The sequence below is a fragment of the Epargyreus clarus genome, unplaced genomic scaffold, assembly GCF_041222505.1.
Source record: "Epargyreus clarus isolate Ecla_fem2 unplaced genomic scaffold, WU_Ecla_fem_2.2 ptg000023l, whole genome shotgun sequence".
Taxonomy (NCBI): domain Eukaryota; kingdom Metazoa; phylum Arthropoda; class Insecta; order Lepidoptera; family Hesperiidae; genus Epargyreus; species Epargyreus clarus.
Genome location: NW_027332230.1, coordinates 9133303 through 9150687, shown reverse-complemented (window position 1 = coordinate 9150687; position 17385 = coordinate 9133303). Strand labels below are relative to the sequence as shown.

Sequence of the window (17385 nt, the reverse complement as noted above, 5' to 3'; positions counted from 1 at the left end):
AGAAAATGTATCCAGTTTTGAGAATTGAAATAGTTGCGTAAAAAAGTTTTGCCACGTCTCCGTGCTAAAATGCCCCTAAAATATTTGAAATAACTATTTATTTACTATGTAAATTACGCAGTATTAGTTATGTATTCTTAAATTTTCTCTAAAAATGTTTTTATTTGTCAAGAATTCAAAAAAGAATTTACTATAATAAGCTGTTTGTGGCTTCATTCAATTGAAAGGCGGCGAAGTATCTTTACTAATCTATGGCGGTCATAAACCCGTTATACTATTTAAGTATCAATTTAAGATATAATTATTAAGAAAATTATCTATGAAACGATAGGATTCCAGTGGTACGCATGCCGACCGCATGACAAATCCGCCTAGAAAATAGGCCTTAAGGGCCACCCTGCGCTGTAGCTATTGTTTACAACCAATAGGAGTTTTCGAGATTTAAAGCAACAGCCTCCATAGCTCAGAGGATAGAGCAATGGTCTAACAAGCCATGGGTCGGGAGTTCGATTCTCCCTGGAGGCATATCACGTAGGTTATCCTTTTTTGCTATTATTAGGCGTTTCTTCCACTTTTTGTTTTTATAATATTAGTTTTTATATTAATTAGTGTGTTAAAAAAACAAACGCACGTAACTTCTGGTATCAATTTTACAATAAATTATTTTTATTGAGTACCTACGAGTATAAGTAGGGAGAACTTTGCCGCTGAAGTAAAGTGTTTAAGCGCGTTTATTATGTTTTAAAGGTTTCATACATATACCCCCATGCTATTGTTGTATTGTCGCACAAAGGTGCCATGCACGAAGATGAGCATACAAACACGCAAACCAAAATATACATGTCAGAGTGATGTCCGCTCCGCTACGCGTCGTTATTACCACGCTTTTATTAGCTTGGCCTGTATGTATGAATGTATGTAACGGAATCTTTGAACTCGATTTAAACCCACATTGAACGGTCCCATTAATTTAAAATTTTGAAGACTTATGAAGAACCGATGACAATACACGATTTTAATAATTTTATCCTATTCACCTCATTAGGATCGTCAGGAATACCGATTAACGATTAACGATTTTCCTTGTGCGATTTTAGCGTGGTTTTTAGTTTTTAAACTATACTTATTATCTTCGAGCAGATAAGCCTATTTCTACCTAATAACAGCAGTGTTAAGCGCTGCTGTGTTCCGGTTTGAAGGGTGTGGTAAGGGAGACAAACTTTTCCGAAGCGTTCCAGCTTAGTCCTCAGGGGTAGCGGCGCATCTGTGGATGACCTCAGGTAGGAATATCTAATCCTATCTGGGGTTGATTACAGATGTCCATGGGCGGCAGTAGCCACTTACCATCAGGTGGACTGTATGCTCGTCTGCTACTCTTAAATTATAAAAAAAAAAAGTATTTAAAACTTGAATTACTGTAGTCGCCGCGCTTTAATGTGTACGATGGTGACCGTAGTCTTGGCATAGCTTTGGTTATATGAAGTCTTTAAAATTACCGGTGTCATCACGTTCGACTATTGATCACCGCAATTGATGAATAAATTAGTGAGGAGGCGCTGCTCCCGTATTCGAACACGACATCCACGGGAAGAGTGGTATTCTAGGCGACACCGCACGGCTATATATTATGTAACGTAATGAAAGTGGGCACGGCACTAGTGCCTTAATAACATAAGTTCGTCGTGTGGGCCGTGTTTAAACTCCGCTAGACTCTGACACTCCGTGCTGGCGTCGTGTAATTACACCAAATACCGCCATTATGCACTTCACGGAATTTGTACACGGCACATTACCGAGTTTTTAATGTAATTACACATTAAGAACGTTTTAAAAATTTAATTTATTGCTTAACATTTAACACGCACAATGTGCTTAATAAATTGTTTTCGCCATCAACGGATAACATTAAACGCAAATTTATGCCCCATTTTAATATGAGCGTAAAAGGTATCAGATTCCTTCAATCTAAATTATGGCGAAATTGTTAATCACTATAGCGTACAAAAGTTCAAATAAATAAAGGTTATTATGGTCGTTTGTCGATTCATAAAACGTCTGTTTTAATAATAAAAATGAAATTACGCACCCGATTCAATTGCGTGCAATTTTTTCTACAATAACAATAATAGGTACTCTGACAAATGTCAGTTTCTGATATTACAGTTACTAATATTTTCAATTCCAAAATTCAAATAATATTTCACTCCTTTATTTTTAAGTAGCGTCACTTGACAATTTACCCAAGTTGAAGAGTCTTTCAGAGGTAAAATCTTTTGCTACAAGTGTACATCTCACCCGATTTATGATCTTAACATCTTTATACTACAGCTCATGAAATCCCGCTAATGGATGAGGCGAGACGTTCCTTTAAAAATATCCATTTAATCCGGCAGTCGATTTAGCTAAAACATTTCTGATCCATGTCTGCAGACACTGGCAACTGTTTTTTTTAATATTATAGAAGTATATGTGGGAGAATGCTTCATTTCATATATATAAATATTCCGTTTTTAAAATCACATGATATTAATTTCGAACTACCGCTCCATATTAACAATTGGCTACCTGTATCATGGTATAAAAAAGGGGCGCGCAACTGTCAACAGATCAGAAGTTGTCCAATAGTGGGCACGGCACGGTGGTGCTCTGAACTGTTTGGTGTTTTGCTTGGGTGTTATTGTTACTATGGTGGCATTAACGCTTATTCATTTAATTATTTTAACTATATTTTTATAAATATTGGTTAAATTAGTTGAATCGAAATACCATCGTAGATCTACCTACCGGCGCGCCCACATCAGAATCGGGATAGGATACGCCCTTTTATTACGTAATAGTTTTAAAGTAACGGTAACAGAAGATAATCAACCGCGTGTATAGGAAGTGTTCAACTGAAGAATTTATCGTGGCTGTACTCCTGACGACAGTTTGGGACGCGCAATGGAGGCGATATTGACAAGGCCTTCGACATTGGAGGAGCTGTGTGAAACACATGATGAAACCGGTTGCGTGAGTAACGTGTACGGTTTATCTAAATATTGTAATAATTTTATGTGCATTATTTTAGCAAGCGTGTGAAAGCAACCGCAAGCTTGGGTACCGCAAGCTTGGGTATGAAAATTGAGGAGGTGGAAGGTGGTTAGCATCGTCTATGTTAACCGTCTACGTAATTAAGACTCATTGGCGCCGAGACTCATTGGCGAACGATTGGCGCTCCGGTATGATAAAACCAATAGTTTTTATATTTTCGATTTTGCTATTTGAAAGTTGTTAAAGATTATAAGAATCACTAATATGAAAATATTTGGTTATGCGCGAAAAATTTAACAATCACACTCGTAGGTACCGACATTTTTTTAGAAATGTTTTGGGTTTTTAAAATCTTCGAGTAATTTCAACTATGCTTTTCACAGTTTCGTTGCTTATATCAACTCTTTAAGAGTCGATGCTTGCTTATGCTAAATAAGTAAATGATTAACGATCATATTGTTTTAAATTATTGCGCTGCAAAAAATATTTCACGATTGTGAATACAAGTTCTGATATCTACCCTTTTGTATGTACCTATTCGTTATAATGCATTTAACATTCTTAAATAAACTCCGTCTTAAAATAAAACTAGTCACAATGAAGATTATTATTGAAGTAAAAGGTTTGATAAATCAGGTAGCATACTTTTTGCCATCGCAATTCCATGGCCCGTGAATTTCGTAAGTTTTATTTCTAGTTTCACCTGGAACACTGTGATAGTGAGATATGTATTGTGCTCATTAAAAGGTGTACTCTCAACCAGCGCTTGTCATTTTTAGTAGGATGTTATCTAATAATATTTACCTAGCGCTTGTTCCCAGAATCTGTAACTAAAATGAAAGCTGCTTATTGGGGGTTTTGTAACAACACTTGACTTGTGATGGCCGTAGACGTGGACCAAAATTGAATGAAAATGTAACATTTTGATTCTGGTGGTGAGTCAGTAAGTTGTTTATCGGTAAGCGACTTTGTGCTCTTACAAATTTGTGTATTTAAAGTTATTGATAAAGGTTACAATTTGCGAAGGATACATTAAGAAAGCTGAAGAAAAGGAGTTTGGTAACGTTCGCATCACCCCAAATGGTGTATTGGACTAGGCAAAAAAAAAAAGGTGAATTAACGTAAGTTATAACTTATTAATAAACATTTAGTCTTCTGTGTTTTTCACATTGTTTTGTGACATAATGAGTAACTATTACTTGCTATTCACTTTAAAAATTGCAGAAGTAAAGAGAATCTAAGCTTAGCTGACTGTAGGAAAAAAAAACGGTTACTATAATGGTGCAAAGCTGTAAGCATTTTGATCGGTCAAATGTGTTTAAAGGTTTAATTTAATAAAGACAATTCATCAGCCTCGCTCGGAGTCGATCAAGTATATTTAATAATAACTTAAAGTTTGAACTTGTTTTACAGTAGTTTAAATTGTTATTGGATCTTCTTTCTTATTTTGTGTCATAGTAAATAATACCTTTCGAGATGACGTACATCACGATCCTAGACTTTACGTGTGAAATTATATTATGTTGGTACCTTTAGTGAATACTTTAACAGTGCTAAGTCAACTATACCATCATGTAATTTAGCTAACAATCTAAACGTTTTAATTATTCATTGACATAAGGAGTTTATTGTTATTTTATTTAGTTTTGTAACTGTGCAGATGACGACATTACGTCTAGATATACGGCTGTGGATATAACAAATTCAGAATATTCACGCACGCAATGTTTATATTATACGAAACAATTCGGCGTGTTTTTCTCCTATTCATAATTATGTCGTCGTTACACTCAAGCAGATAAAGGTTATAAAGGTGGTAGAAACTTTTATGGTCCGGCAATACCAATACCATACAGCAGTGTTAGGCTCTGCTGTGTTGAAGGTGTTGATGGGCCTCAGTAGCCACTTACCATCAGGTGGACTGCATGCTCGTCTGCTACTTCTAGAGGTATGAAATTTGGTTTAAAGTTTTTGTGTGTGAGCGAATATTATGTATAAATCAATACGGGACGAAATAACGGTATTTGTAGGTATACTTATTATTCAAATGGTTAATTACAATAACTTTTGGAAGTTATTCACAATTTCTGGTGATAACAGATACTTAACATGTGTTATATTAAATTGAAATAGGTAATTCTATTATTATCAGATATTGTATTGGAACTCGCGGTTCATACCAGAAAATATTCGTTATTATTTTGTGTTCATACTGTTTCGACCGCTGTTTGTTATTCTACGAATTAAAATGTATATCTTTGCAGATTTATAAGTCAAAGTCAGGTTCGGACGAGCAATTATATACCTACTGCAAGTTCTGATAAAATTCGAAAAATCGAATACTGCAAAAAGAAAAAGAGACAAGAGTACATACACTACTGTCAAATTGGACTCTGCAATGTGTGATCATTATTGTGTAGTAAAGACTTTGTTTGCAGCAATGCCTATCGCACAAACGAAGGTAATTGTAAAATTCAAGGTAAAAGTAAAATGATATAAGGTAAATAATATAATGAAGGTAGGATGACTCCAATAACTTTTTACGCTTAATGACCTGGTTTTCGTTGTAATGTAACTGTGGACTTCAGAGTGTTATTTCGTTGGCATTTAACGTCATCACATGAACGGTACGAACTATAGCTCATGTTATGGTAAGGCAATAGTATTTTAATTATTTTATTAAGAATAACGACCACGGAGTACTTGCTGCTCTGATATTTTCTTTACTGTATGTAAAGTTGACTTTAAAACTGTTTTGAACGTGACAATTCACTTTATTATTATTTTCACACATTTGTGTTGTAGACATCAGGTTTTTCGGTTTGAAATTAACTTTTACTTTTTTATTTTTATGCTTGTTACAGCTTATTTGTTTACAGTTCTAAATAAGAAAAGCACTCGTGCATGGTTTTGAGCAGGTCTCGAATAGTTTCTTATAAAATTCTGTCATAGTCAAATGAGCTGACTTAAAAGGCATTAATGATTTTCAAGAAATCCTGTCTGAGATAGTCAGACACATTATAACAAATTCGGTAAAGGAAGACATCGTGAAGAACTACACATCGGGAAATATATTCTCAAGGGTATCTGGAGTCTACCCAGTGTACGTTTGGCGATGCAGAAGACTATGCCATAGATTTAAGCGAGCCAAACGAAAAGATCTGTAGATTTTACTCTCAAACCATGAACGAAACGCGGAGCTCTCTCGTTATATCGTATATAATTATTGACTATACATATAATGTAATGTGTTTTCAGACTACTAGAACATGTGCTATGGAAAGGAAACTATTTGAACATGTCAGATGACTGTGAACCCTGTGAAGCAATGACAGTATCGACAGTCAAAAATCTGGTAAAAACTTTGTGTTTCTCTTGAGTACCTGCGAACTTTGGAACGGTATGTGGATTGTAAGTTCTGTGTTATCGGGATTGTCTTGCATATCGATGATTGTCTGGCCAACAGTCACGTTTATGTTTGATAATAACCCGAGTGCCATGTGATTTGGCAATTCTTTTCAGGAAATAATCAATTATGTACGTACGCTATGTGACTTAGCGAATTTATGATGTCATGTGATTTGACATCAGCCATGTGATTTGGCAATTCTTTTCAGATAATAATCAATTACGTACGTAAGCTATGTGACTTAGCGAATTTATGATGTCATGTGACTTGACATTAGCCATGTGATTTGGCAATTCTTTTCAGGAAATAATCAATTATGTACGTACGCTATGTGACTTAGCGAATTTATGATGTCATGTGATTTGACATCAGCCATGTGATTTGGCAATTCTTTTCAGATAATAATCAATTACGTACGTAAGCTATGTGACTTAGCGAATTTATGATGTCATGTGACTTGACATTAGCCATGTGATTTGGCAATTCTTTTCAGGAAATAATCAATTATGTACGTACGCTATGTGACTTAGCGAATTTATGATGTCATGTGACTTGACATCAGCCATGTGATTTGGCAATTCTTTTCAGATAATAATCAATTACGTACGTAAGCTATGTGACTTAGCGAATTTATGATATCATGTGACTTGACATCAGCCATGTGATTTGGCAGTTCTTTTCATGTGACACGACCATTTATTTACACTATTAGAAACCGGTTATGGGGTTAACCAATTAAAGTTACGTGTTTTGTGTACCATGAGATTTGGCTTCTGTGGTTAAAATTGAGACTATATTATCCGCGAATCTAAAGTAGTTTATCCACTTCTTTAATATTATTGATTTTGATTTTTTTAACTTTTGTTCGCGAGCCGTAACGGCTGCTCGTCAGAATGGCCGTGTGGGAGAATGCTTCATTTCATATATATAAATATTCCGTTTTTAAAATCACATGATATTAATTTCGAACTACCGCTCCATATTAACAATTGGCTACCTGTATCATGGTATAAAAAAGGGGCGCGCAACTGTCAACAGATCAGAAGTTGTCCAATAGTGGGCACGGCACGGTGGTGCTCTGAACTGTTTGGTGTTTTGCTTGGGTGTTATTGTTACTATGGTGGCATTAACGCTTATTCATTTAATTATTTTAACTATATTTTTATAAATATTGGTTAAATTAGTTGAATCGAAATACCATTGTAGATCTACCTACTGGCGCGCCCACATATAATCCGCGTAAAACTGCTAGTCCGCTCTGAATATAGAAATGAATCGCGTCGCCATAGCAAATTGTATGACTACACCTGCTCGCAACAACTTCAGAGCGGACTAGCAGTTTGGCGCGGACTATAGCAATCGTTCCTGCAATTAATTTAGTGGTATGTTGCAACTGCTACCGGCGAACATCTATAAATCCCAGATAGGATTAGGTTAACCTTGGGTAAACCTTAGGACATCTGAAGTTAGCCAAAGATGCGTTGCTGCTCCTAGTGACTAAGGTGGAACGCATTAGATAAGTATCTCCATTACAACAAAATAGAGTTACTTAAATATTGGTAAATAGGTGTGGATGCCTCCAGGCTAGAATGGTTCTACCACCTTTAATCGCAACCATTTATGACAAGCCCTGTCACATCAGTAAATGTAAGGTTTTGTCCTTTACCTACCTTATAATGTGTGATAGGAAGTTTTTAAAGCGGATTGAATGTCGTTAAGGTGTACCCTGCTGCTTAGAGATGCCATTGTACATTATTTCATGTAGGTATAAGTGTACAAATCCTAAATAAAAAAGTATAAAAATAACTTGATATTAGGGTTACTTTACATTAATTACGTCTCTATTTTTTGCATCACGAAAAACTAAAAATATCCTTAAAAAAACATAAGAAAGATTTTACATTTATTTAATCCTATTTCCTACAATTATTTATATAATACGCAGACTACCATAGGTGTAGAGTTTATTTACGCCTATTGATAATTATCATCGATCTATACCTAATTTTTTTGAAGTTATATTCACTTTGGTAGACAAAACATTGTAAATATTGAATATTAACAATTGGCAGTATAGAGCTGAAGGTATTAATTTAGGTTTCGAAAGCAGGCACTCTGTGACGCAGCGCTGACATATCCGCTAATGCTTTTCCATTTCCTGCCACTGTATGCTCCCTTGTCTATTTCACTGACAGCCTGACCGAAGCTTTTACTAGCTTTTATTTATCATACACTTTGTTAGTGTGAAATAAGGAAGACACTACGACATAGTACACCTTCAGAACCATATTGATACATTTTGTTATTATATTGTAATATAATGTTTTTAGAATTATATTTTGGAATTTGTAAGAACTTTTTCTACGACTATTTTTATTGTCCATATCCTTTTTCTGCTTTATTCGTTTTTCGACACATTTAATATTTACATTAACAGTTTTAGTTAAGTAACAGAAAGTTGTGTTTTTGTATAGATTTAATAACATCTTCAGTCATACGTATTCTTTATTATATTTATTAAAAATAAAATAAATAAGTATTTGTAAGCCACCCAATCACCAATAAGCGACATACCACAGAGATGTTGTACGACCAGCTCTGATTTCGTTTAATGTAAGGTGTCTTAACTACTGAAAACTAAGAAAGTTACTTAGTTTGAAAAAGGAATTTTACATAATCGTTACCAAAATATAAAAGTAATATTTCACACGTGAATTCATATTTGGTTCTTTCAAAAATATCTGTAGCGCAATGCAGGTTTTTATTTCACGTCGGTATTACTACGGTTTCCGTGTATTGGATTACAATATAACTTGAGTGGCATAAATAAAAGATAACATTCGTAGAAAATTAATTAAACTAATTCGAAAAAAAGCGAAAAGACAACCGACTTTATGCACTGCCCCTATAGACTAATTCTACAAACATATTTCCTTTCCGCTAATTTAATGTAACATAACATATAGGTAGTTATTTTGCTTGTACATAATTTGTATCATCTAGCGTTTTTATATTTCTCACATGTGATTTAAAATAAATGTTTCACAAAAATACATTAAAATAAAAGAGGATATTTTCCTAAAGAGGATATTAGTTTTTTAGGAAATTAAACCATACTTTATTGTATAAGTTAATTTGTAAGCCCTACGCAGAGAGTTTCACCATCAAATAAGTTTTTATTTTGTGGTTTCACTACAAACCCAGAAAATCCATTTTATAATAATCAAATACAACTTGTTAGTAGAATAAAAGCCCTCAGTGCCCCGTTGCCCTTTTGATTGCGTATTATTCGCGTGTTTATACAGTTAGATCGCTTCCTAGATTGTTGCTATTGTGATAACATTTTTTGTTGGCGCAGTTTTGAAGGGGGCTTTAATTAAAAATGCTTGTTTAGAGGCACGGAGTGGAGTGCTTTCGTTCTCTTTGTTAAACAAGACACGCCGTTTAATGTATGTGTGTTTTAGTTTAGGCTAAGTACTTTTCGGTAAGAGGCCTACTAATCATATGACTAATTTTAATTTTTAAATATAGAAGTTACAGACCACCCGAGATTGGTTTAGATATTCCTACCTGAGGTCGGTGACAGATGCGCCGCTACCCTGAGGACTAGCTGGAACGCCTCGGAAAAGTATGTCTCTCTTGTCACACTCTTTAAAGCAGAACACAGCAGCTTATTAAACTGCTGTTATGAGGTAGAAATAGGTAATTTTCAAATTGGTTTCTAATATATAGCATTATTTCAGGGTCCAGAAAACGAACTATGTGACGGGCTCTTTTTAACTGGTACGACCGTGATGACATCGACACGATACCGGCAGCGACTATTTTTGATCGACGACGCGACACTGTATAGTGTTGCTTTTGAATTTTAATAATCAAACCTGTACGCAGGCACTAAGTAAAGTGCAATTAATTTATTTTAATCTAGATATTTATTAAGTACAGCATGAAGTATGTCGTTCATGGTATATCGTTATACTTGTGTACACAGCACATATAAAGATCGGACGACATAAGACGACAGTCGGCGTCGGTAACGGCAAGCCGTTGTCGTGCCGAGTTTCTTAAGCAACGGCACTACTAATTTCATAGAATTATGCGCACACTGATATCGTTTGCGTTACCGTGCCGTTCCCTTGTCGTCCCAATAAAGAAGAGCCCCTCATCTAATTACATTTCCAAATTATGCTTTGTTTCCAAGAACTCAATTTAATATAACAGAAACAATTTTAATAACAACACGTCTTATAAGAAACTGCAGCCTTAAAATGGGTGAACATTGTACAAGTATAGCTATATTCAATAAAAGCTTTTCATAATAAAAACCCCCACCTATTTAAAGTTCAAAATTAAAAGCACTATCTCGCTTGTACGTCGCTCATTCATCTCCCCGGCGCATTTATACATTACTCACGGCTCAAGTATCCGATTATATAACACGCAAAATTTCAATTACAACTTGTAATTAGTTTTTCGAGAGTTTTTCTTTCAGTCGGGGGAGTGTGGGGTAGCGAAGGTGCGAGCGAGAGGAGTGATATGCCGTTCTTTTCCAGCATGCAGCTGCGGCGCTTTGAGTAATGTCCATGCCACTTATTTGATTATTTTTATGCAATCTGCGCAGGAAATTGAAGAATTTATTTACTGTATAGCCCACCAACTGTTAATTAATTTTACGGGGTTGCGTCATACCTAGTTTATTACGCGTTTCGAATCTCTTCCACTACTTTAATATGATTGGATTGCACCCTGAACATGTTTGCAATAAATAAACAATATAATGTTCGCTGGACGGTCTCTTAACAAGATATCTGTATGAAGTTTTAATGATGTTGGGAGTACGAAATCTATTAGATTTAATGGCAACTTGAAGAAATATGGCACTTGATTTTTTTCGATGTCACAATTTGATTGAGGCAAAGTTGGTTACTATGTGTAGAAGAGGCCTACTCTTATTGCACAAAATATAATATATTCTTATTATTTGCTTCTCTTCTTCACTTCCCACCCGTCTAAATATTTTCTTGACTTATTAAGGAATGTGTCTGCAGAACTGTATTCATTTCATTTCAAATGTCATAATTATTTAATTAAAACAGTCATCTATAACTCGAAACAAATTTTAAGTATACAATTGTCTATACGTAAAATATACATAAGCAACGACAATCTTTATAAAGAGCAGACTTGAGTGCGATGTTTGTTTAGTTAGTCCATTGAATGGGGCATATTGTTCAGACGGTGACCCTTCTTGTGGATTGGCAGCCCGACTGCCCGCTAATGCACGGAAGCCGGGCCATGCGAATTAATGGCAAGAATAATGGCGATCCCATTATGGATTGCCGCCAACATACTTTAGCCATGAAAAGAACCGAAAGTTACATTTGCGATACTCTGAATACTGAGCGCTCTCCCCACCACCCCCAAGTGGGTGAACACGGACGGCGTAGAGTCCCGTACATGAATCTTATTAATAAAAATGTAGCAATACATTTTGGTCTAGCACCAATGTATTAAGCTACGTATTCTCTGAGCGTCTATTATCAATTAGTGGAAATTTATTAATAAACATTAATTACTTATAGCATAATACGTGTAAACGATCTTACCTATAAATCAAAATGCTATAAACAGAAAAGCAAACCAGTTTGCGAATGCTAATTTAAAGTCAATTCCACTCTATGAGTATTGCTGTTCGCCGCCCGTAATTTTCCAAGAAGTTTTAGAATGGAAAGTCTTTAAAACTGCTTTCGAGAAAATTAAACCATTAATAGCCACTATGTCAAAGGGGAATTTGCGTCGTGTTGCGTTCCAGTTTCGACACGATGTCGTGACGACGTCGATTCACGACATAAATAATCAGACGACGAATTGGAACAATTTTCGTTAAGATGTTACGAAAGGAACTTCAAGAATTCGTACAATTTATTTAGACGCATTTCCCGTCGCACGTGTTAACGCCCGCACGCGCGTTTCACTCGCACTCGTGACACTTGAATTCTATCATTTCATACGCACATGCACATGGGTTATAAAGAGAATGTAGCAAGGTAATTTGTGAGAGCAGATCGGGCGCGCGTCGGGACCTAAACGCGCGTGAGAAAAGACGCCCTAACTTGCTGCGGTCTCTTCGTTATCCGTGTCCGTATGAAACAATAGGAAACAAGTATAATGTGATATATAAGAAACGAATCAATCAAAATCAGGAACATTTTCGTGGAAAAACATTTTAGTGACAGCTTGATAATTATCAGCACTAGGCCCGCTATAGTTAACTAACAACATCAAAATTTCTAGGAATTCTTCACATGATTTACTATATTCGTGTGACACCTTACCCTAATGCAGACACCCTAGTACCACCATTACCCCGAGCTTACTCCGAAGGCCAGCGCCGGCGTCACTAATTGGCAATTTGTTCGATCCTTAGATCTGACATAATGATGCGAGTTCGTTTATTTAAATGATTCGACGGAAAGTTCTCGCGTCTAACAAGGTGAAACTCTTGCACACGTACTTCGTCTTCCTGAATAAAAGAAGTCTTAAAATACAATACGTCGATCGATTCTAAGAAATACTTGATTTGTCAAGTTATAATTGTGGAGGTACGAAATTATTACAGATCCAAGTATGTTTTATTATTCATCTTAAGTTTAGAGTAGGTAAGTTCTCACTGCTCCCATGTACCAACTGTAACCAGATGTACCTAAGGATATCTTCCTAAAGCTGATCCTGAAGCCTTGCCGCTCCTGAGGACTAAGATGTTCGCTTCTTAAATAATATAACTGTTTGATTCAAACTGACTTTTTTACCCACATAGAGAAAATGTTTAGTAACCCCCAATTGACAACATCATACAACAATTGCATTTGACAACTACCCCTTTAATGTAATTAAAAAGCTTCTCAAAGAGTAAACAATATAGTTAGTAAGACTAAGTACCTATTATTTTACATACCTACTTTGTTAATAACCATAAAAATAATTCATTCCACTCAGTATTACGCGGTCATTACGAAGTCTGCTACCTATGTTACTCGAATATGTACATGCATTGTAAAAAATAATAACACAACTATTTAATTAAACATCAACTTTCCATTACAGGATATTCATTAGCTCTCAAAAAGTTTTTGTGCCTCGGCCGAGTGCATGACGCCGTGAAAGTCGATTACGTTGGTCATTAGCCTCCAGTAATTAATACAGCGTTTTGAATAAAGCTTAGGGATAAGATTTCTCATGGCGGCCAAGAAAAATCAGAAATTTAATTAAAAAAGTTTAAGTGAGTTTTCACGGACGAGCGTGCCGCGCCGCGCTCAATAACTCACGCAAATTCTATTCTTTACGTTAGCAATTTTTAATGTATAGTTCTGTAATTAACCTTTACCTGAGAACTTGGTTCAACAAAATTATGCTGAATACTTTTTTATTAGATTGAAGTAGAAAAAGAGATTGCAGTTGCTATTTGATAGTAAGTGGTAACTGTCGCCCATGGACATCTGTGGCCTACACATATAAATTATTTTTAGTACAGTATTATTTTAATAAATTTATTGATGTTATTTAGACGATACATAGAAAAATATAGATATCTCACCACCTTGTAATTGAAGGAAGCCATTAAATGGCTTAAACGGCTGACGCCATTCCGTCAGCCATTTAATTCCGTCAGCCATTTAATGCCTGTCATGGTGTAATTTACGCGGAACAATGCCGACATGCGCAGTTAAGTGGTGTAAAAACACAAATTCGAAGAAAAAGTGCGGGGAAATATCGTTTCAATCGCAAATGATCTAGAAACTACATTTTTTTTTATATTTTTCAAACTAGAAAATAGATGACAGTAACAATTTCAATTCTCAAAACTGGTTAAATTTTCTTGTTAGGAGTGAGTACTCTTTACTAATCTATGAGACGATAATACAATTTTTAAAATATAAATTTATATCTACGTCATACTGGCTGGAGAGATTTAAGAAGTCATATAAAAAATAAAAGATATGGGATTTGGAATTTAAAAATAAGTTTTCGAGGGATTGGTGTGATGTACGTACGTAGCACATATATTAGTACAGATACTTCGCCGCCTTGAAATTGAATGAAGCCACAAACGGCTAATTTTAGTAAGTTCTTTTTTTTATTCTTGACTAATAAACACATTTTTAGAGAAAATTTACGAATAAATAACTAATACTGCGTAATTTACGTAATAAATAAATAATTATTTCAAATATTTAGGGACATTTTAGCACGGAGACGTGGCAAAACATTTTTACGCAACTATTTCAATTCTCAAAACTGGGTACCTACATTTTCTTGTTAGGAGTGAGTAATCTTTACTAATCTATGACGTAGCATAAATAAACCAATTATTGTTAATTTGTTACACTGTAATGCAAGAAGAAATAAAGTGATTACCTTCGAAGCATTGGTTGTATTCATGAATAATATAGCGGTTCTACATGAAGGCAATCACAGATGCGTTGGACTCCGAAGGCTAAAATGGTTGCCCCACGTAAAAGTAAGTCAACCTACATCCACCTTTCAACGAAACGCAAACCTAATTTACGCTAAACATGTGAATTGTAAAGGATTATTAAGAAATTACCTACATTCTCGGACATTCAAATACTTTTAGGCATTTAAGATAATAATGCACATGAAAGTAAAGCTTCGTAACAAAACAAGAGATAGCATACATGTGCGTTATTAAGCGTCCTGCGCCGGCGTCGTTTGATACATACGCACACATTTTGTGAGCTCATTAAAATTACATTACTGCTCTTATTTAAACAGCAAACAACTAAACGTACCTCGTTAATGCGTCTCGCCGTTGAGAATTTTATGGACATTCCCATAGCGAGCATGAAAATAATAATTGGACAAGTGCAAGTCGAACTCGTATACGGAGGGTTCCGTACAACCAAAATTTTCATTTTTTATTTTTAGTGTTAGTTATTATATCAGCCATTGAAGTATATGCATTGTGAAAAAAAATTAACTGTCTACCTATTATGGTTCAACAGATAACGCGAAAAACGACGAAATAAGCGGTTTCATGTACCGAACCCCGGCGAACCCCGTTTATTTTCAATTTTTATTTTTAGTATTTGTTGTCATAACAGCCACCGTTATATATACACTGTGCAAATTTTAGGTATCTATCTATTACGGTTTAGGTGATAGAGCCCTGTGACAGACGGGTAGACGAACAGACAGCGGAGGCTTAGTAATAGGAACCCTATTAGGTACTAAGCCCTTTTTACCTATTGGGTAAGGAACCCTAACAAGCTCATTTGTGTTCAGGGCACTCATGTTTGAATTATGTTATTGATTATTTCTATTAGACCAGTAATCTTTCTCCTAATCATTTGGTATGCGTTATTATAAATTTCAAATAATATTTAATGTGAAACGTAGGTACTTTCGTATGCAGTTATTAAATGTATATTGTAGTAGACATCTTTAACAGACTAGAAAAATATTTATACTCCGTAAGTAATGTCTACATGTTTCTTTAAGACTGACTCATTTTTTGTTTAACGACATAATGTGTTTTTAAGGGATTGAAAGGAGTTGTTCGTGTTAAAGGAGTCTTGGCTTGCCAATTAGCATCGTGTACACAGCTCTGAGTATGTTTAAAACCCTAAATATTTTAAGCAGTAGGTAGTTACGTGAGAATTTCTTTAAGTGCTTTTTAAAAAGAGAATGTTTATTTACTCGGCCATTAGCATAAAAGAACTCTAGTGAACCGAGCAAACATGAAGACTGTTAATGGATCTGATCCATTATATACTCATATTTAAGTAGATTATTTACTAATTATAGGGAAATCAAATTAACTACGAAAGACTTTGATCATTGTTCTTAAAGGCATTATAGTTTTTTTTATAAGATTGAAGGAGTCAACGAACGTGCATTTGACGTGGCAAGTGGTCACTGCGTCTCATGGACATCTGTAACCAACTTCATACAGGACAAGTATTCTGTGCGAAACCGATCACAAATGCATTACTACTCCTGGGGACCAAGATGTTCGCTTCATTAAGTCAGCCGGAATCCACACTTTTCGCCGATAAGAACTTCTTAACGCTCGAAATAATGTATTTCGAATGGTTGTTTATTTTAATTAAATACAATGGCAATATTCTCTGCCACTAGAAAGCTACTCTGATGGTAGAGACGATAGGAGACGATCGCCCCGATAGCTCCACTATAATTAAACTAATATTTCTTTCTAATAAAACAATATGCAAGGTTCGATAACGGTGCCGGGAGATTACAAGATCTCCGCAAGGCTCACGTATCACCCTAAATAAGTGGCTGTTATAACGTTTAAATGTAGTATGCTGTGGTTTATAGGGTGATGAATCGATTTAGATAGGTGTCAACGCGAAATAACGCCTTCCCTGGAGTAGCTTTCCACAACGCTGTAATCATATTATAACGTTCCAAGCTTAGCATTATAAATAGACTAGATTTATCGCTATTTTTGATGTGAAACATCTATAGCCGCACGTAAAACCGATTTCTGGCGTGGCGACGCATGCCGTGGTGACGTCGCCACGCTATACGATGGTATATATATACAGTCTATATGCAGTAGTGTGTACGGTGTGGCGACGCGTCGCCATGCACAATCGAATTCAATAAATAGTCATCGTTATCTGGAAAAAAATCGTAATATTTTATTTTATCATTATGACATATTTAGTTCCTATCACAATATGTTCTTTTCTGCATATTACTTTTACAAAATAATGTCGATGTTTCACATCTGCCAGGCGTCCCGTGACGGCTCAAATTTTTTTATCGATAAGGGTCATATTTCTTTATATGATATTATTTCAATAACTTTTCCGTACCATTAATTATATAAATAAAACACGTTTTTTGCATTAAATAAATATATTTATTTACACAGTAACGGTAAAATTAAAATTACTCTG

At 35.3% G+C, this 17385-nt stretch overlaps 1 non-coding gene across 1 annotated transcript; it reads left to right on the top strand.

Moving 5' to 3' along the window:
• Positions 1 to 452: 452 nt before the first annotated feature.
• On the top strand, positions 453 to 525 carry TRNAV-AAC (transfer RNA valine (anticodon AAC)). The gene has a single exon. It is a non-coding gene; the product is annotated as a tRNA-Val (tRNA).
• Positions 526 to 17385: the final 16860 nt, after the last annotated feature.